The sequence below is a fragment of the Rutidosis leptorrhynchoides genome, chromosome 4 (genome assembly GCF_046630445.1).
Source record: "Rutidosis leptorrhynchoides isolate AG116_Rl617_1_P2 chromosome 4, CSIRO_AGI_Rlap_v1, whole genome shotgun sequence".
In the NCBI taxonomy this organism is placed as follows: Eukaryota; Viridiplantae; Streptophyta; class Magnoliopsida; order Asterales; family Asteraceae; genus Rutidosis; species Rutidosis leptorrhynchoides.
The window spans coordinates 242,054,294-242,075,575 of record NC_092336.1 but is presented as its reverse complement, the minus strand read 5'-3'; positions in this window follow the sequence as shown (position 1 = coordinate 242,075,575).

The window sequence follows — 21,282 nt, the reverse complement described above, 5'->3', positions numbered from 1 at the left end:
CTTATAGCTTTGACTACTTTTTTTTTCCATTTACTTGCGTCTACATTCATTTGTTTTTATTCTAATACTCACCATCAAGTTGAATAGTGTGATTTCTGATATTCAACTTGAAAAAAACTTCATTGAATAGGTTTCCATTGACTGCTTTAGTAAGGATGTATGTGAGCTGGTGGTTAGATCTCACAAATAGTAGTGAGATGATTTCTGATTCGAGCTTGTCTTTGATAAAGTATCTGGCGATTTCAACATGCTTTATCCGATCATGTTGAACTGAAATTTCTAAAATAGCAATTGTTACTTCATTGTCGCAAAAAATCTTACTAGTATCTTCTTGTGGAAATCCGATATCTGTTAATATCTTTCGGATCCACAAAGCTTCTTGTACTTTTCGTGTTATCCCTCTGAAATCGGCTTCAGTAATCGAAAGGGCTACAACTTATTGTTTTTTACTTTTCCACGTAACCAGGTTCCCGCCGATTGAGATGAAAATCCCGACGTGGATTTTATATCTCCGTTTTTACCTCCCCAACCTGCATATGTGTATATTTGAGTCTTGAGGTGTCCGTTGTTTGAGAATACAATTCCATGAGCAGTTGTTCCTTTGAGATATCTAATGATTCTCCACACAACTTCCATTGGATGTATTTGATGATGATGCATAAATTGGTTGACGAATCCTACTGCATACGCTATATTTGGACGAGTGTGAGCAAGGTAGATCAGTTTTCCAATGATCCTTTGATATTGTTCTTGTTTTGCAAGTTAACTCCTTCTTCTATAAACAACTTTTGGTTTGGCATTGCAGGTGTCTTGGCTCGTTTGTAGTCGATCATCCCCGTTTAAGCAAGTAGACCAAGAACATATTTAACAGATAAATATTCCTTGTTGAGATCGAAGAACTTCGATCCCCAAGAAATATTTTTGACCTTCCAAGATCTTTCATCTCAATTTCGTTCAATAAATTTTTTTAAGATGAAAAGTTCATCTCTGTTATTTCCTGTAATTCTCATGTCACGACATAGATAATCAAGCAAGTTATCAGTTCGTTTCTTTGAGAAAAAGTGTGTGATTTGAATCACTTCTTTTATAGTCATATTTTTTCATGGCTAAAGTAAATTTCTCGAACCACGCCCGAGGGGGTTGCTTCAGACTGTATAAGGATTTTTAAGGCGATAAACTTCCTTATTTTTGGTGTTTCAAGCAAATCCTGGTAGAGCTTCCATATAGACCTCTTCTGTAACGACCCGACTTTTTTGACTTTTAATTATATTTATTACTTTCACGAAACTGCGTATTTGTGCGTACTGAGCTAGATTATTTGCTAGGATCATTAATTATGTTAATTACTTTCTTTAATGCCTTACAACGTGTTTTAAGTACTTAGTTGATTAACATGATCCTTGAATGCATTTACGACCGTTAGTATCACTTATTGTTTAAAACGAGCTATGTACTTGGTACACATTAAACTTTTGTCATAATTGGAATATTATGACTGCGTAAACATAATTGTTATTATTTATGACAATTACTTGGCTTTATGGTTCCTTAATCATGCTTAGTGCTTACTAATGCTTACTAGTTACCTTAATGGACTTAACACCTTAATGGACTTCCATGGCCCAACCTACTCAACTTAATGGACCACTTAATGGGTTAATTAGCCCATGTAATTAATAATTAGCCCATGTAATTAATGAGACAAGTATCATGCATGCTTGTGTACTAATACTTGCATTATGTCTCAAACCACCCAACAAACCAACACCACTTTGTACCACCACCATGGACCACACCATGCCATACCACATGAGGCCAAAATGGTCCCCCTTGCTCCCAAACCGTTGGCCAACCATCACCACCTCACAATCACTTTATTTTTTTAAAATTCCATTCAAACACACACACATTTTCTCTCAAATCTCTCTTTAGTTTTCTCTCAAATATTTGAAGAACTTGTAAGTGTTCTTGATCTTCTTTTCTTCTTTTTCTTCATCATTTTTGTAAATCATCATCATCATAATTCAAGATTCATGTTTTGTAACTTGAATCATTATATATCTTGTGACTTTAAACTTTAATTTGAAGAAAGTGCAAGAACATGGAGGATTAAAGCTTTTTAGATTTTAATCTTCTTTACTTATGTTAGATCTAAGTTTTAAAACTTAAGATCTCTTTAATTGTATTAAAAACCAAAACTCATGTTTATGATCTTCATGTAACTTGTAGATCCAACACTTTACTTTATGGATCTTCAAGAAAGTTTGAAATATAAGCTTACTAGCTTGATGTTTCTACAAAAAGTTAGTTAAGATCAAAAGTTTACTAACTTATGATCTTCTTTAGTTTGTTGTAGCTTAGATTTGTGACTTGTGTTTGCATGAAACAAAAGATACAAGCTTACTAGCTTGAGATCTCATAATTATTGTTAGGAATCCAAGCTCTCTAGCTTAGGGTTTCATTTTTGTGTTTGATCTAAGTTGTGTAACTTATGGTCTTCTACTTTGCTTAAATAAAAGTTCATTAGCTTGTGTTCATGTTACTTTACAAGATCTAAGTTTCATAACTTATGGTTGTGTAAAAGTTAAAAGTCTAAGTGTTATGACTTAGGGTTTCACCAAGAACATGAGATCTAGACTTTGAAGTCTAAGATCTTTAATATTTAGCTAAGATTTAAGTTCTATAGCTTAAGGTCTTGCTTATTTAGTTTGATTCAAAGTTTATAGCTTAATAGTAATTGTACTTGTGTTAAAACTAAGAAATTGATGTAACTTTGGTTCATCACCTTGCTCAAACTCTCACATGAGTTGTGTTTTATTTCTTAGTCTTAACTTTGTGTGTTGATGGTTAAATCTTGGTTAAAGTGATGCTAAAACATCAAGAGTTGTGTAACACCCCGCCAAAATCGCCATTGACGTGGATGTTAACTCTGGTCCCAGTGCTCGGCTTGACTTCTAAGTAACAGCAGAGTTCTACAGCGGAAGCAATATATCTAAGTACCTGAGACAAAACATGCTTAAAAGTTTCAACCAAAATGGTTGAGTGAACAACATAGGTTTAATATATATATATATATATATATATATATATATATATATATATATATATATATATATATATATATATATATATATATATATAGTTTTAGACCACAAGATTTAGTTATTAAAAGTAAATGCTGAAGTTATGATATCGAAACGTAAACAAAGTTACCCCTGGACACCTTGAACTGTCAGTGTCGTAATCATTATTATGTAACCAAATACCAACGGTCAAATGGTTAGAGACGTCACTCTCAATAGCACTATTCACAATAACTAAGCTTACCAAATTCCAGTAATTAACGATATCATGGTAGGGATTTAGCATGAATCAAAGCATGTCAGCACAGTTAAACAGTTTTCAGGTACTTGTGTCTAAGCGTAAAACAGTTTGAAAGCAAGCATGTGTCTCACCCCAAAAGTTTATAAAACAGTTAAGAAATAGTAAAAAGAGGGGCTATGAAGTTCACCTTAACAGCAATTGAAGTTATTTCCACGAAAGATAAGAATGAACGGGAGTAAACGACCGGGATCTCAACCTAGAGATATGAACTTGGTCATTAGTTTGTTCAATCTAACGAGTAAGTGTTCATAAGAGTTTCATGAGTTGTTGAGTTTGTTTAACAAGTTGTGTTCACTATAACTAAGTTTAGGCATTGTACGACTTACCCAAACCTTGGTGCTATCAAGTAAGTAGTGATGAGATTCGTATAAGCCATACGTTATCGGTATGATTATAGTTTCCACGTATTATGTGCGTATAGGAATACAACTCTTTTACTATCATATATCATATGTGTTATAATACTTAATGTCTATTTATGTTTTTAATATATTACTAATCAGTAAAGTATTATATAAAAATTATATTTAGTTAAATTAAGATATTACAATATATTATAAGTTTATAATATTATAATGTTATCTTATAACGTTATCACTTTTATAGTAAATTAGATAAGTTTTATCCACTTTTAAGATATTCCAACTTTTATCTTATCTCGAAGTTATATTCTACTAATTTAAATTCATTTTTATCATCTTATAATACTTATCATAACAATATCTTGATAATATCTTAATCATATTACTTTCATTTTTAAACAAGGTTTTATTATTTTTCATAATCATAATCTTTTTTATTTAATATAAAGTCTTATCACCATCATATTTATATCTTTATACTTCATTAAGTAGATGTGTTCATTACACTCATATACATATACATACACATATAAATAATGTCTAAATTAAATTCTTAATTTCATGTCCTATATTTGTTCTCTCAATACCCATGTGTACGGTTCATAACTAATAGTTTAGGACGAGTTTCGAATTACTTTAGATTTTGACATATATATATATAAAGATTTCTGCATATGTAATTTTTGTAAAAAAAAAATAAAAAATTTGCTACTAGACGAAATAAAAATAAACATTTTGACAAAACTTAGAATTTTAATATAAATGTTATTGTTATGTTATCCCTAGTAACTCAAGATACGTTTATTTTAAATGCTTATATCAAACTTATAAAATACTCGTATCTCTTTTTGTTTCACTGTAAATAAAATTAATAATGTTTTAAAGATTTATCCTTACTTGAATATAGCGTTTGAAAGACCAAAAGTGTTTCTTCAAAGCTGAATTTGATCATATCAATTGTAGTCTAGGAAATTTAAAACAAACCAATAATTTGAAACTCCATGAATGAACATCTTGTTCATCCAACGCACAACTCAGTTAAATTTAATTCCTTCTTTTATAGACTCTACTTATTATTTAAAAACCATTCTAACATGTGATACAATAAGTTATATGATTCCAATTTAATACTTTAAGCCACACAACACAAAGTTTTCATAATCCAATCACCACTATAATATTTGTTAGAGTTTTATAACTTAATATCAATACAATACTTGGGTTATATCTGTATTAATTCGTTCGTTCATGGCCATGTTATTATTAAAGTTTTCTTATGTCCAAATTCACAACATAAAAGTATGAACATAGATTGAAATAATTAGGTATTAGCGTATACCTTCGAACGAACACGAGTGAGTAAAACGAAAAAGGACACCGGACAGAGTCAGCAACAACTTGTTCAAAGGTTCCAACATGGGGTGGTTCTTGGCTGTAAATTTCCAGCTGAAGAGTGCTGTTCGTAATGGTGTTTTCGGCCAGTTGCAGCTTACCAATGGTGGTTGGGTGGTGGTTTGTGGTGGTGATGTGGGACATCCGAAGCAAAACAGGAGCAGCAACCGAGCTGTTTACGGGGCTGTTTTGGGGCGGTTTTTGAGTGGGTTTTGTCACGCAAAAAGACAGCAGACAAGGGGTGTTGGTGTCGGTTCATAACAGCAGCAAAAAGGCTGCTGTTCGAGCTGTTTTAGGTGTCGATTACAGCAGGAAAAAGCTGTAGAAAAGTGGCGAAACAGGAGCTGAACAGCAGGTAAAAACAAGCAGGTTTGATGGCAGTTTAGAGCAGGAATCAAAAGGCTGTTAGTGGTCGAAAAAGTACAGCAGAAACAGCTGCAGAAATTCGATGCAGGTGGGCTGTTTTAGTCGACAAAAGAGGCTTTGTTGGACTGCAGAAGATGACGACAAAGGGACTGTTTTGGTAGTAATGGTTGACTGAATTTAAAGAGGGTGGTTTTGGTGATGTTGAGAGGCAATGATGGTGGACAATTTGTTGTAGGTATATGTCGACTAGAACAAGCAACAATTAGAGAGATTTGTGGTTTAATTGTGGTGAATTATGGGAATTACATGAGGCTTTTATAGAAGATTAAGGAATTATAATCTTATTAGGACTCTAGGAAACTTGGTGTTCAAGAACTTGGATTTGGATTGGAGTGCAAGTATTAGAATTTGGCTAGGATTTGTGATTAAGTCTTCCCATTTGTTTGTAAACCGTCCCATATCTAGTAATACATGTTATGTATATATTTTTTTTTAATCGGTATTATGTATTTATTTATATATTTTATGTATTTTTTTAAGTTGTTATTATTATTATTATTATTATTATTATTATTATTATTATTATTATTATTATTATTATTATTATTATTATTATTATTATTATTATTATTATTATTATTATTATTATTATTATTAGGGTTACATTTATTTAAATTACATTTTATTTGTTTATTAGACCCTAACTTTTATTAGTTGTTAATTTGGTTCTAATTAGCTCTTAATTTACAAATGTCACCATTTAATATTATTACATATGGTTATTTTAGTATTAGGGTTAGGTTTTAACATTAATGAACCTTTAGGGTTTGAGTTTAGATTATTAATCATTATTAGGTTTAGGGTTTTATATCATATTAGGGTTTTAATAATAATTACGATCATTTAATGAAAGTATAAATGTTCGTTTGTCGAAATGGATAACAACCCTAATAATGATGCACAGAATATGACATTGAAACCCTAAGGACAACTTGGTAATTTCAGAAGGGAAAAGTGAGGGTTGTTATAAGTTGTACACTTGAGGCTTATACGCATCAAGATGAGAACCGTGATGAGCATCAAACATCGAGAAACCCATCGGAGAACCGTGACTGAGAATACATGCGCTTTTTATGTTTTACTTACTAGGCACGAGTACTTAAACTTTTTATATGTGTGGGTTATATAACGGCATAAACTTTCCCCTTAGCTCGGTAACGTTTAGTCATTGGTTTTTGAACCGGTGAACGCGAATCTTAGATATGGATCCATAGGGTTTCACATCCCCACTCGGGCTAGTCGCGCTAGCATTTAACGGGTGTTTAATACTTCGTAAACTTACGCACTCACCAAGTGTACTTTTAGGGGTGATATTTACGTTTAGTTAGTTACCAAGTGCCCACGGTTAAGCATATACTTTTCATACTGTTTTGAATACGAAATCTCGTGGCCTACATTACATTACTGTTACAATTAAACTATAGCTCACCAACATTCATGTTGACTTTTTAAACATGTTATTTCTCAGGTGCTTAGACGTATGTTGCTTCCGCTGTACTAGACTCTCGGTGTTAGATTTCCGCTGCTTATTTAGAGATATCTCAAACATGGAACTTTTTACTTTGCATTCAAAACTTATGTTACATTTGAACCATGGCTTTGTAATGACCTTCATGTTACGTACTTGTGTTAACGCTTTCTATTCGTAGAAACATGCTATCTTATGTAAAACGTTATCTTTCAATGAACGCAAACTTGTTTTAAAATAGCATATAGTGTTGTAACCTTGTAATGGACCTGTTATTGATGATCCGTACACGTTAATTTTGTATGGGGCATCACATTTGGTATCAGAGCATTGGTTGTAGGTAATTAGGTTGCATTAGTGAGTCTTGACCGAGCTGAGTAGGATTCACTAATAGGACTAATCTACAACTTGCTTGTTTACTAGTTACTGCGAAACCTGCTGCATGCTACTGCTTACTTTTACTGCTATGTGAATTTACTGTATGCTACTGTTTATTCTCACTACTGCATGCTACTATATGCCTTTGATTGCATGTTACTTTTGTTTAATACTGTTACGATTGCCATGCTATGTACTGCTAGGATGTTGTAGTGCCTGATTACGTGCTCGCTATATGTCATACTGACATGGAAAAAGTTAGTTTTCCTTGTTCAGATGTCGGACATACCTCCTATTATCGTTGATTTTGAGAGTGACTCAAATTCATCTGCTGCTTCGCCTACTATTGTTGCTGATTCACCGCTACCCTCCGACGACTCTGGCAATTCGTCTTCTGGAGATAGTGGACACACGCTTAACCTGATGGACGTCTCAGACGGAGAAGAGGATCCCGCGGAGATTCCAGCTCCACCCAGCCCTAGACTCCCGGGGCCACAACACCATCCCGGTGGTACTGTGATCCCTGGGTGAGACAGAGATGGTCCTTTCCGTAATGAGTGTGGACATTGGATTAGACACACCGCTGACGGACGAGTCGTGCCGATTCCACCTGGCAGATATCGACTTATGACCATCGGCCAGGCACATCCACCCTCAGATGATTCAGACGATTCATCATCCGATGACACCAGCGAGGAGGATCCCGAGGAGGATTCTGAGGAGGACTCCGAGGAGGATCCTGTGCAGCCACCCTCTACCCCACCGAAGAAGCGGTACCGCTTGGATGGTACTGTTATTCCAGGGGTTAATGGAGGTAAGTAGTTCATGAACGTACGTGGACTGTTGGTTAGGGTCACCGCCCGTAAGCGGGTGTGTCATATCCTGTTGATCCATTCGTGTGTAAGGTTACTCATTATGGCCTTCTACTTCTGGCACTGCACCATCTGCACCACCGGCGTCACTTGCACCATCTGCACCACCTGCTCCACCAGCATCTCCCACCGTCGAGGAGCTGACGAGGGAAGTGCATACCCTTCGTGCTCGGGTAACTGAGCTCGAGGACCAGATGACCCACCTAATGGACATCATTTACCCACCCTCACCCTAGGACTATTGTATTAGATTTCTTTATGTATTTTGTTAGTAGTTTCATGTATTATGCATGTATTGTACGAACCTTATGAGGATGTATGCAACTTTCTTATTAATGAATGGAACTTAATGTTGTTTAATTATTGTACGATGTTTATTTAAGTTATTGCATGTTGGATTTTGTGCTATCTGCTGCTGTTTACCATGTGATAAGGCTAAAAAGGAACATATATTTCATAGCAATATCCCTCCTAAATAATAGGTTTTCATATGTAATTGTATTATATTTTCATTGTAATTGTTTAAATAAATAAGTGTGAAGACAAAAGGCGAAAACAAAGATTTGAAGACACAAACGTCCAAAAAGCTCAAATGTTCAAGATACAATTCAAAAGGTTCAATTTATTGATGAGAAACGTCTAAAAATGACAAGAGTACAAGTTACGAAAAGCAAAGTACAAGATATAAAATTATACGCAAGGACGTTCGAAAATCCGGAATCGGGACATGAGTCAACTCTCAACGTGCGACGTAACGGTGCAAAAATTACAAGTCAACTATCCACATAAATAAAATATAATATATAAATAATTCTTAAAAATTATATATATATTATATTATTATTTAATAATGTCGACAAGCAAAGATCCAAAATGATGTGAGCTGGAATATCAAATTCCACGACTCGCGGAGTTTGAAGGCCAAAAACTCCACGACTCGCGGAGCTGCCAGATTCTAAAATGCCTATAAAAGGCCACGAGCTTCTGCAGTTTTAAAAATATATATAAACATAATAATAATAATACTCCGTAGTATAATATAAATATATATATATATATATATATATATATATATATATATATATATATATATATATATATATATATATATATATATATATATATATATAGATTAGTGTTATATTAGATTAGTTTGGGTTATGTAAAAGTTATTTTTACGGGTTTTAAAGTCGGAGCTCTGTTCGTGTACCACTACACGATAAATAATCAATGTAAGCTATGTTCTCCTTTTTAAATTAATGTCTCGTACTTAAGTTATTATTATGCTTATTTAAGACGAAGTAATCATGATGTTGGGCTAAAATATCTAAAATTGGGTAATTGAGCTTTGTACCATAATTGGGGTTTGGACAAAAGAACGACACTTGTGGAAATTAGACTATGGGCTATTAATGGGCTTTATATTTGTTTAACTAAATGATAGTTTGTTAATTTTAATATAAAGATTTACAATTGGACGTCCCTATAAATAACCATATACACTCGATCGAACACGATGGGCGGGGTATTTATATGTACGAATAATTGTTCATTTAACCGGACACGGGAATGGATTAATAGTCTATGGACTTATTAAAACAGGGGTGAAATTATGTACAAGGACACTTGGCGTAATTGTTAACAAAGTATTAAAACCTTGGGTTACACGCAGTCGATATCCTAGTGTAATTATTAAACAAAGTATTAAGACCTTGTTACAGTTTAAGTCCCCAATTAGTTGGAGTATTTGACTTCGGGTATAAGGATAATTTGACGAGGACACTCGCACTTTATATTTATGACTGATGGACTGTTATGGACAAAAAACAAGACATGCATATTAAATAATCCAGGACAAAGGACAATTAACCCATGGGCATAAAACCAAAATCAACACGTCAAACATCATGATTACGGAAGTTTAAATAAGCATAATTGTTTTATTGTATTTTTCATCGTACTTTTATTTACTCGCTATTTTATTTAACGTCATTTATTTATTGTCATTTATTTTTCGCTACTTTAATTATCGTCATTTATATTTTGCATTAGATTTTAATTGTAACTTAAAATATAAAATCGACAAACCAGTCATTAAACGGTAAACCCCCTTTTATATATTATTAATATAATATATTTTGTACAAATATAATTGTTTAAAAATATAGTGTGCAATAAGCCCGCTCCCTGTGGAATGAACCGGACTTACTAAAAACTATACTACTCTACGATTAGGTACACTGCCTATAGTGTTGTAGCAAGGTTTAGGTATATTCATTCTATAAATAAATAAATATCTTGTGTAAAATTGTATCGTATTTAATAGTATTTTCTTGTAAAATTTAATAGTATTTTATACCCCTCTGCTTTGACATCAAGTTTTTGGCGCCGCTGCCGGGGAACTCGGCAAAACGCTATATTTTTAATTTAATTTTGTATAAATATATTTATGTATCATTTTAGAAAAACAATATAAAATTTAAAAAAAAACGTTTTTCAATCTCCGCGACTTGCGGAGTTTTTCTGGTACGGATCACCGCGACTCACGGAGCAACCCTGACAGGCGCACCCAAGAACCCTACTTCGCATTAATTACGGAGTTTATTATTATTATTATTATTATTTAAACCCTAAATAGGTTTTATTTATTTAATTAGTTAATTTATTTTTTATTTAATTTGTATATTTAGTTTATTTAGTTTTATTAAATTATAAAATTAACACTTTTATAAAATAAATAATATAAAAATAGTATTTTTATAAAAATTATACTTTTTACAACTTTAAGATTAATTTTATATTTTGTACCTTTTTATTTGTTTTAGCGTAATTTTTGTATTTTTCGCTCGTATTTAGTTTTAAGTCATAGTTTTTGCCGTAGTTATTTTTATTTCTAGATTTTTAGGCTTTGCCCTAAAATCCCTTAAGAGCTTTTTCTTTAGACTAAGATTTAGGTGCTTTAGAATTTTGCGTCGCCGTTTTTATATTTTACTACCTTTTTAAGTTATTACCATTTGGGATATAGTTTTTCTTTTAAGCTTTAATATTTTTAGACGCAACTTTTAATTCTTAGTTTTTAATTCCTTTTAAGTTTCGACGTTTTTCTTTCTTATTTTTATTTTTCGACGTTTTTTTTCGACGCGCACTCTTTTTCTTTCTTATTTCTCGACACGCTAGTTTTTAGAACTTAGAAATTTTCTCTACTTCTTCTCTAATAATTCCAAACGAAAAATTATTTTAAGTGGTTAAATTGATAGACATCCAAATTTTCTGCTTCGTAGTAATAGTTGGATTTGTTAGTGGCTGAGTTGTGAGCTTCCGATTTAAAGGGTTCTTGCTCCCTGCTGCATAAATTGGCTATTCGAAACGTGGGCAAAAGCAGAAAAGTCTATTAATTTGATAACTTATATAATCTCGAAGATTTAAAGTGTAGTATGAAAAATCTCGAAGATATTTTGGAAACTCTTTACGACATACGAAATCAATACTCTCAACCGAGTGTTGATGACAATTCGTTCGGTCAATCTTGGATCACGAATGACGAAACAATAACTGGTTGTGAAATCTGTGGAGATTATCACTCAACATGGGAATGTTATTATTACGTTCCTATGGAAAATTACGCACCCACGGAACCTGAATGGGATGATTATGAAGAATACAATTCAAATTGGGATTATTCCCAAGAATATTTCCAAACTCAACAACCAGTAGACGAGGAAAATTACGTGTCTGAAAATTTATTAGACAATATGAAAATCAAACTCAAAGAATCAATGCTCAAAATGAACAAATGAGAGAGTTTGTAAACCGACAAGCTGAAACTCTATCAGATTACACACCTGTTGATCTGAGGATATTGTACAAGAAAATCTCATATTATCGAATTTTGATGAATTCGAGAGCTCCGAAATCACCAATTATCCCGATGATACTTTTTATTCAGTCTTACCAATTTCACAACATATCGACACATTAGCCTCTACCGACGAAATCATCGATCCATCAATGGATGAAGAAGAAGTAAGGGTGACAAATTGGTACTCTTGGAAAAATGATAACGTTGAAAATTTTACCCCCGAGACCAAAATGGTGGGACCAATAAGAACCGTTAAAGAAGTAGAATTTGCTTCGATCCCGAAATTCACCATTCCACAACCTTCCAACCCAATATTCTCAATAGACGAGTCATCTACCGAAGATGAACTACGAGCTGTAATAGATAATGACACCTCGGATTTCACCCAAATGGGTAATAGAGGTGAAAACTTTGATCCCGAGAATAAACAGAAGGAAATGTTAGGAATTGTCCACCCTATAGTATGTATGTCGGTGTATATCGATCCATTTGACCAAGAACCAGAAAAGAGATATATCCATTTACTAAAAGCTACACTTAAAAAAGAATTAAGTAGTGACAATCGGGCGAGTCTAAACTTTAAACCCATTGATATATTATACACCACCCGAGATGTAAATAACTGGCTCACGACTCTAATTCGTGGAACTTATTCTACCGACTTCAAATGTCGTAAGCTAAGTGTGGGGAAGTCTAACCTCACTTAACGTTAAATTCGGGGTTCGGGTTAGTGCATAACTCGTTAATAAAGATGCACGATTAGGTTAAAAGACGCATTTTCAAAAATTATCAAACAGTTCAGAAAAGCAACCATTTTTGAAGAAAAACATGTGTGATAAAACAAGAAGGAATGAACGATGAGGCGGGCCATCTATCATTCGATGAGCTTTGTAATTACAAAATGGGTATTTTTTTCACTTTTCTACACTAATCACCCTCATGAATTTATAATTATAGTCTGATTTCATGTAAATGAGGGCATTGCATGATCTCAAGTGTGGGGAAGGGTTATAAATTCTCTCGGGTTTGCACTTGATTTATTTGTCAAATTTTGTGAAAATTTGAAAAATTTTCAACTAAATGATTTCAAAATCATGTTTATACATATTTATGAACGATAAAACTAGGTGTTAATGCCGAAATTATTGTTACCTCGAAAAGGACATAAATTGAGAAACAAATAAAACGCTTGAATTTATTTATTAAGATATAAAAAGACGCATGAAAAAAGCCAAGTGTGGGGAGAATGTACCAAGTTATTCAATTAAAAAACTATCTATCACATGTTTTTGTAAAGTTATTGCAGGTGCTTTTGTTTTGGACTAAATTAACTGTTTTACCCGATGAAAGAAAAGAAAAAAATGGATCTACACGATGAATCAATTCCATCATTAAAAGGAAGTAAAGTCTTCCGAAAAAGACACGCGCTTCTTGATTTAGGTCAAGAAGTTGTCGTCCAGACCAGCTGTAGGTTGACGAAAAATCTAGAAAAGTCATCTCTAAAATCAGCAGGAAATCCACGGACCTCAGCATCAAACAGGGTCGCCAAGTGGTCAGACTTATCCTAACCATGAGAGGATCTGTCTCGTAAAATGGGGAGGGCGCCGTGCAAATTAGCTTGATAAGACTAATGAATCAGATCCCCAGAAAGGATAATCTCCTTAAAGATTAAAAATCAGCTTTTAAGCCTGATATTACTCAATCCTTGAGATTGACTTTAAAGATTGAGAAGTACAAACTCATGGAATTCAATGATATCTAAACTCGAGCTTGAACGAGAAAATATTTTGATCAAATTAAAACCGATTTGTTTTCTGAAAACCCATTTTCAATGTGTTCATTACCATTGAACGTAAAATCCTAAGAATTCATTGGAATTCATTAGGTCACCTGAACCAAATCGGGTGTCAACCGTAAGAACGGTGGTTGCATAGCATGGTCGAAGACAAGACCTTGTGCCAGACCGAAAAAAATTATAGGATGATCTTTACTATTGCTCCTACAAAGGATAGTACTAGCATCCGACACGTTTATAGACCATAATCAAAAGCATGTCACGGGACATTGCCTTAACAGTTGCTTGTTCATCGCTTTCCTGTACAACCGGACGGTAGTTTACCGAAAGGTAATATACGGAGCAAGTATACTGGACGTGTTGCTTTGCTAATACAAGGTTAGCAAGTGGGTGACACAAAACCATAAGTTTTGAGCTAAAATTTTTAAATCTGAAACCCACAAAACCCACAAAAATATTTTGCAACACCGGTGAAGGGTTATTCCAGAAAACTTATCTAGGGTAAAAGCTAGATTGAATTTTCAAAGATCAAATGTTTTCATAAAGATCCAATTTCCTTAAGGATCTACATTTTCATAGTCATGTGGGACTGTAAATCGCCTTTCAAATGTGCACTTTGCTTTGGAAACCGAAAGTAAATCGGCTATTTGATTGCAAGTGTCATTGACCTAAACCCGAGGCAACTGTGGATGACACACCCACCTTTAACCATGGTTCTATCGTTACTATCATTGTTTATACCACCATATCAAAATCACTAATGTACAAAGTGTGATGAATAAAAAAGTGATTCATGTATGTTTTTATTTCAAGTTTTGTATTGCTTGAGGACAAGCAACGTTCAAGTGTGGGGATATTTGATAAGGCTAAAAAGGAACATATATTTCATAGCAATATCCCTCCTAAATAATAGGTTTTCATATGTAATTATATTATATTTTCATTGTAATTGTTTAAATAAATAAGTGTGAAGACAAAAGGCGAAAACGAAGATTTGAAGACACAAACGTCCAAAAAGCTCAAATGTTCAAGATACAATTCAAAAGGTTCAATTTATTGATGAGAAACGTCTAAAAATGACAAGAGTACAAGTTACGAAACGCAAAGTACAAGATATAAAATTATACGCAAGGACGTTCGAAAATCCAGAATCGGGACATGAGTCAACTCTCAACGTGCGACGTAACGGTGCAAAAATTACAAGTCACCTATGCACATAAATAAAATATAATATATAAATAATTCTTAAAAATTATATATATTATATTATTATTTTATAACGTCAACAAGCAAAGATCCAAAAGGATGTGAGCTGGAATATCAAACTCCACGACTCGCGGAGTTTGAAGGCCAAAAACTCCACGACTCACAGAGCTGCCAGATTCTAAAATGCCTATAAAAGGCCACGAGCTTCTGCAGTTTTAAAAATATATATAAACATAATAATAATAATACTCCGTAGTATAATATAAATAAATACAATATATATATATATATATATATATATATATATATATATATATATATATATATATAGTATAGATTAGTGTTATATTAGATTAGTTTGGGTTATGTAAAAGTTATTTTTACGGGTTTTAAAGTCGGAGCTCTGTCCGTGTACCACTACACGATAAATAATCAATGTAAGCTATGTTCTCCTTTTTAAATTAATGTCTCGTACTTAAGTTATTATTATGCTTATTTAAGACGAAGTAATCATGATGTTGGGCTAAAATATCTAAAATTGGGTAATTGGGCTTTGTACCATAATTGGGGTTTGGACAAAAGAACGACACTTGTGGAAATTAGACTATGGGCTATTAATGGGCTTTATATTTGTTTAACTAAATGATAGTTTGTTAATTTTAATATAAAGATTTACAATTGGACGTCCCTATAAATAACCATATACACTCGATCGGACACGATGGGCGGGGTATTTATATGTACGAATAATTGTTCATTTAACCGGACACGGGAATGGATTAATAGTCTATGGACTTATTAAAACAGGGGTGAAATTATGTACAAGGACACTTGGCGTAATTGTTAACAAAGTATTAAAACCTTGGGTTACACGCAGTCGATATCCTAGTGTAATTATTAAACAAAGTATTAAGACCTTGTTACAGTTTAAGTCCCCAATTAGTTGGAATATTTGACTTCGGGTATAAGGATAATTTGACGAGGACACTCGCACTTTATATTTATGACTGATGGACTGTTATGGAAAAAAACCAGACATGCATATTAAATAATCCAGGACAAAGGACAATTAACCCATGGGCATAAAACCAAAATCAACACGTCAAACATCATAATTACGGAAGTTTAAATAAGCATAATTGTTTTATTGTATTTTTCATCGTACTTTTATTTACTCGCTATTTTATTTAACGTCATTTATTTATTGTCATTTATTTTTCGCTACTTTAATTATCGTCATTTATATTTTGCATTAGGTTTTAATTGTAACTTAAAATATAAAATCGACAAACCAGTCATTAAACGGTAAACCCCCTTTTATATATTATTAATATAATATATTTTGTACAAATATAATTGTTTAAAAATATAGTGTGCAATAAGCCCGCTCCCTGTGGAACGAACCGGACTTACTAAAAACTATACTACTCTACGATTAGGTACACTGCCTATAGTGTTGTAGCAAGGTTTAGGTATATCCATTCTATAAATAAATAAATATCTTGTGTAAAATTGTATCGTATTTAATAGTATTTTCTTGTAAAATTTAATAGTATTTTATACCCCTCTGCTTTGACATCACCATGCTTAGTTATCGTGTTTTGTGTTGATTCAATATTGGTTACCATATACTATAATATTATGACTTATTGAATGCTGTATTTTGACTTAAGTCGAAATTTTTGTTTGGAAGATCGATGGCTAACGGAAGAGGTCCGAGAGAAATACCCACAGCGGCACAGATTGAGGAGATGATAGCTGCTCGAGTAGCCGCAGCTATGGCGGATATCAACCCCCAAGCTCCACCGGCTAACCAGAACATTCATAACGGATGCACTTATAAGGAATTCCAGAGCTACAAGCCCCACAATTTCAATGGTACTGAAGGGCCAGTTGTGCTGACTAGATGGTTTGAAAAGTTGGAAGCTGTTTTCCGCGTGAGTAACTGTTTCGAAGCAAACAAAACTAAGTACGCCTCCTGCACGTTGTCGGACGGTGCTTTAACCTGGTGGAACACACTCGCCCAGGCTAAGGGAATTGACCAGGCTTATGCTACACCAAGGGAGGAGTTTAAGAGTGCTATGATCGAGGAGTACTGCCCCAGAACCGAAATTCAGAAGATGGAAGCGGAATTTTGGGAACTGAAAGTCGTAGGGACTGATCTTAATGGCTATAACCGAAGGTACTTGGAGTTAGATTTGATGTGACCCACGATGGTTACCCCCGAATTTAAGCATATGGAACGGTATTTGTGGGGACTTCCCAAGACCATTCAAGGAAATGTCACTTCATCGAAACCAGCGAATGTCCCAGAAGCTATGCGTATGGCGCACACCCTGATGAATCAAATTACCCAAAAAGAGCCAGAAAAGGTGAAATTCGAATTGGGAACTAGTAATAGGAAACGTAAGTGGGTCGGAAACAAGGGAAAGGTCTTTGATCAAAACCCAGCTAAGAGGTACGAGAATTTCAAGGGAAACAATGACTGGAAGAATCCTAACTCGAACCCTAGCTCAAACCCTAACTACAAAGGTAGCATTCCGCAGTGCAAGAGATGCTACAAGCATCATACTGGGTATTGCAACGTGGTATGTGAAAAGTGTAAGCGGACTGAACATATCGGCAAGGATTCCAAGATCAACACCTCAACTGTGAGAACAAATCTGAATGGGCCAAAGAAATGCTTTGAATGCGGCCAGCAAGGTCACTTTAAGAATGAATGTCTCAACAAAAAGAAGGATGGCGGGCTAACACGTGGGAGAGTCTTCAACATGAACGCCATGGATGCACGTGAGGATCCTGACTTGGTCACAGGTACATTCACTATTAATAAACTATTAGCTTCTGTCTTGTTTGATACTGGTGCCGATAGGAGTTATGTAGATAGACACTTTTGCTCTAAGATAGGTTGGTCGTTAGTACCTTTGAAGGAGAGTATACTTGTTGAAGTAGCCAATGGGAAACTTGAGAAAGTTGACCAAATTAGCCGAGGAGGTATTATAAACTTAGCTGGAGTGGAATTTGCGATAGATTTGATACCCATTAAGTTGGGAAGCTTTGATGTGATAGTTGTTGGCATGGATTGGTTGTCCAAAGTACAAGCAGAAGTCATCTGTGGAGAAAAGATTATTCATATACTACGCAAAGACGGTGTGCCATTAATTGTATACGGGGAGAGATGTAGCCCAAAGTTGAACCTTATCAGTTGCATGAAGGCACAAAAGATTATGAAAAAGGGGCGTTTTGCTGTTCTGGCGCACGTAAAGAAGTTAGAAACGGAGGAGAAAAGCGTAGATGATGTACGAATTGTGAACAAATTTCCCAACGTCTTTCCAGAAGAACTGCCAGGATTACCCCCACCAAGATCAGTAGAGTTTTAGATTAATCTAGTACCAGGAGCCGCACCTATAGCTCGCGCACCTTATCGACTTGCACCTTCCGAAATGCAAGAGTTGCAGAGTCAACTACAAGAACTACTAGACCGTGGATTCATCCAACCAAGCTCTTCGCCTTGGGGGGCACCTGTTTTGTTTGTAAAGAAGAAGGATGGATCTTTCTGCATGTGTATTGATTACCGCGAACTCAACAAGTTGATAATCACGAATCGGTATCCTCTTCCCAGAATTGACGACCTATTTGATCAGCTGCAAGGATCCAGCGTTTACTCTAAGATCGATTTGGGATCCGGTTATCATCAGTTGAGGGTGAAGGAGAGCGATGTACTTAAGACTGCGTTCTGAACTCGTTATGGTCACTATGAGTTTCTGGTAATGTCATTCGGTTTAACCAACGCACCTACCGTGTTTATGGATCTCATGAATCGCGTATGCAAGCCGTACCTGGACAAGTTCGTTATCGTCTTTATAGATGATATCCTAATCTATTCTAAAAGCGAAGAAGAACATGAGCAACATCTCCGACTCGTGCTTGAGCTCTTAAGACAAGAGCAACTCTATGCCAAATTCTCCAAGTGCGAATTTTGGTTGAAGGAAGTTCAGTTTCTCGGTCATATCGTGAGCGATCAGGGTATCAAAGTCGATCCCGCAAAGATTGAAGCCATCAGCAAGTGGGAAACTCCCACTACTCCGACTCATATCCGCCAATTTTTAGGTCTCGCCGGTTATTACCGAAGGTTCATTGAAGGTTTCTCTCTGATTGCATGTCCATTAACCGCATTGACTCACAAAGGGAAGAAATTCGTTTGGGCGGCCGAGCAAGAGTCGGCATTCCAAACCCTGAAGCAGAAGTTAACCACCGCACCTATCTTATCACTTCCCGAAGGCAGTGACGACTTCGTTGTGTACTGCGACGCCTAGAAACATGGTTTTGGTTGTGTATTGATTCAACGAACAAAGGTTATTGTTTACGCCTCCCGACAACTGAAGATTCACTAGCAAAACTACACGACTCACTATCTCGAACTTGTGTTGTCGTCTTTGCACTTAAACTGTGGAGACACTATCTTTATGGAACCAAAAGTACTATCTTCAACGATCACAAGAGCCTCTAACACATCTTTGATCAAAAGCAACTGAACATGAGACAGCGTCGATGGATCGAGACGCTGAACGACTATGATTGTGAACTTCGTTACCATCCTGGCAAGGCAAATGTTGTAGCCGATGCTTTGAGCCGAAAGGAAAGAATGGTACCTCTTCGTATCTGAGCCTTGAACATCACCATCCATTCGAATCTCAATAGCCAAATCCGAGTAGCCCAAGATGAGGCTCTCAAGGAGGAGAATATTTCTCATGAACACTTGAACATTCTCGTCTCTCGATTCGAAGTCAAGGAGACTGGACTCTGATATTTCGCCGGAAGGATTTGGGTGCCTAGTTATGGAGATTTACGAAGCCTTATTCTAGACGAAGCCCACAAGTCAAGATATTTGATTCATCCAGGAGCCAGTAATATGTACCACGATCTCAAGGAACTGTATTGGTGGCCAAATCTTAAGAAGGGTGTTGCTACTTACGTTGAGAAGTGTTTGACTTGTTCAAAGGTTAAGGCCGAACATCAAAAGCCATCTAGGTTACTTTAGTAACCAGAAATCCCGCAATGGAAGTGGGAAAGGATAACAATAGACTTCATTACGAAACTACCAAAGACGGTGGGTGGATACGATACCATCTGGGTTATTATTGACCGTCTTACCAAATCTGCACACTTCCTAGCCATGAAAGAAACTGATACGATGGAAAAACTCGCTCAACTATACATAAAGGAAATTGTATCTCATCATGGTGTTATATTATTTCAGACCGAGATGCCCATTTCGCCTCTAGATTTTGGCGTTCCTTATAAGAAGCCTTGGGAACACGTCTCGACATGAGTACCACATATCACCCGCAGACCGACGGACAAAGCGAACGCACGATTCAAACTCTGGAGGACATGTTGCGTGCTTATGTTATTGATTTCGGAAAAGCTTGGGAGAAGCATTTACCGCTAGCCGAATTTTCTTACAACAACAGCTATCATTCGAGTATTAATGTCGCATCTTTCGAAGCGTTGTATGGCTGCAAGTACCGTTCTCCTATTTATTGGGCCGAAGTGGGTGAAAAGCAAATCACCGGACCCGAACTCGTTCATGAAACAACCGAGAAGATTGTTCAAATTCAAGCAAGGCTCAAGACGGCCCGTGATCGTCAAAAGAGCTATGCCAACCTTAAACGTAAAGATTTCGAATTCCAAGTGGGTGACCGCGTAATGTTGAAAGTAGCACCTTGGAAAGGTGTAATCCGTTTCAGAAAGCGTGGAAAGTTAAATCCGCGATACATTGGTCCTTTTGAAATCTTGGAGCTTATTGGACCCGTTGCTTACCGTTTAGATCTTCCGACACAATTGAGCTTCGTTCATCCTACTTTTCACGTGTCGAAACTGAAGAAATGTCATGCTGAACCGGAACTTGTCATCCCTCTCGATGAGCTTACGATTGATGACAAACTTCACTTTGTGGAAGAACCTGTTGAAATCATGGACCATGAGGTCAAGACCTTGAAATGTAACAAGATTCCGATCGTCCGAGTCCGATGGAATGCAAAATGAGGACCTGAGTTTACTTGGGAACGAGAGGATCAAATGATGCAGAAGTATCCTCATCTTTTCCTGACTCCACCATCTACCTCAGCTTAAATTTC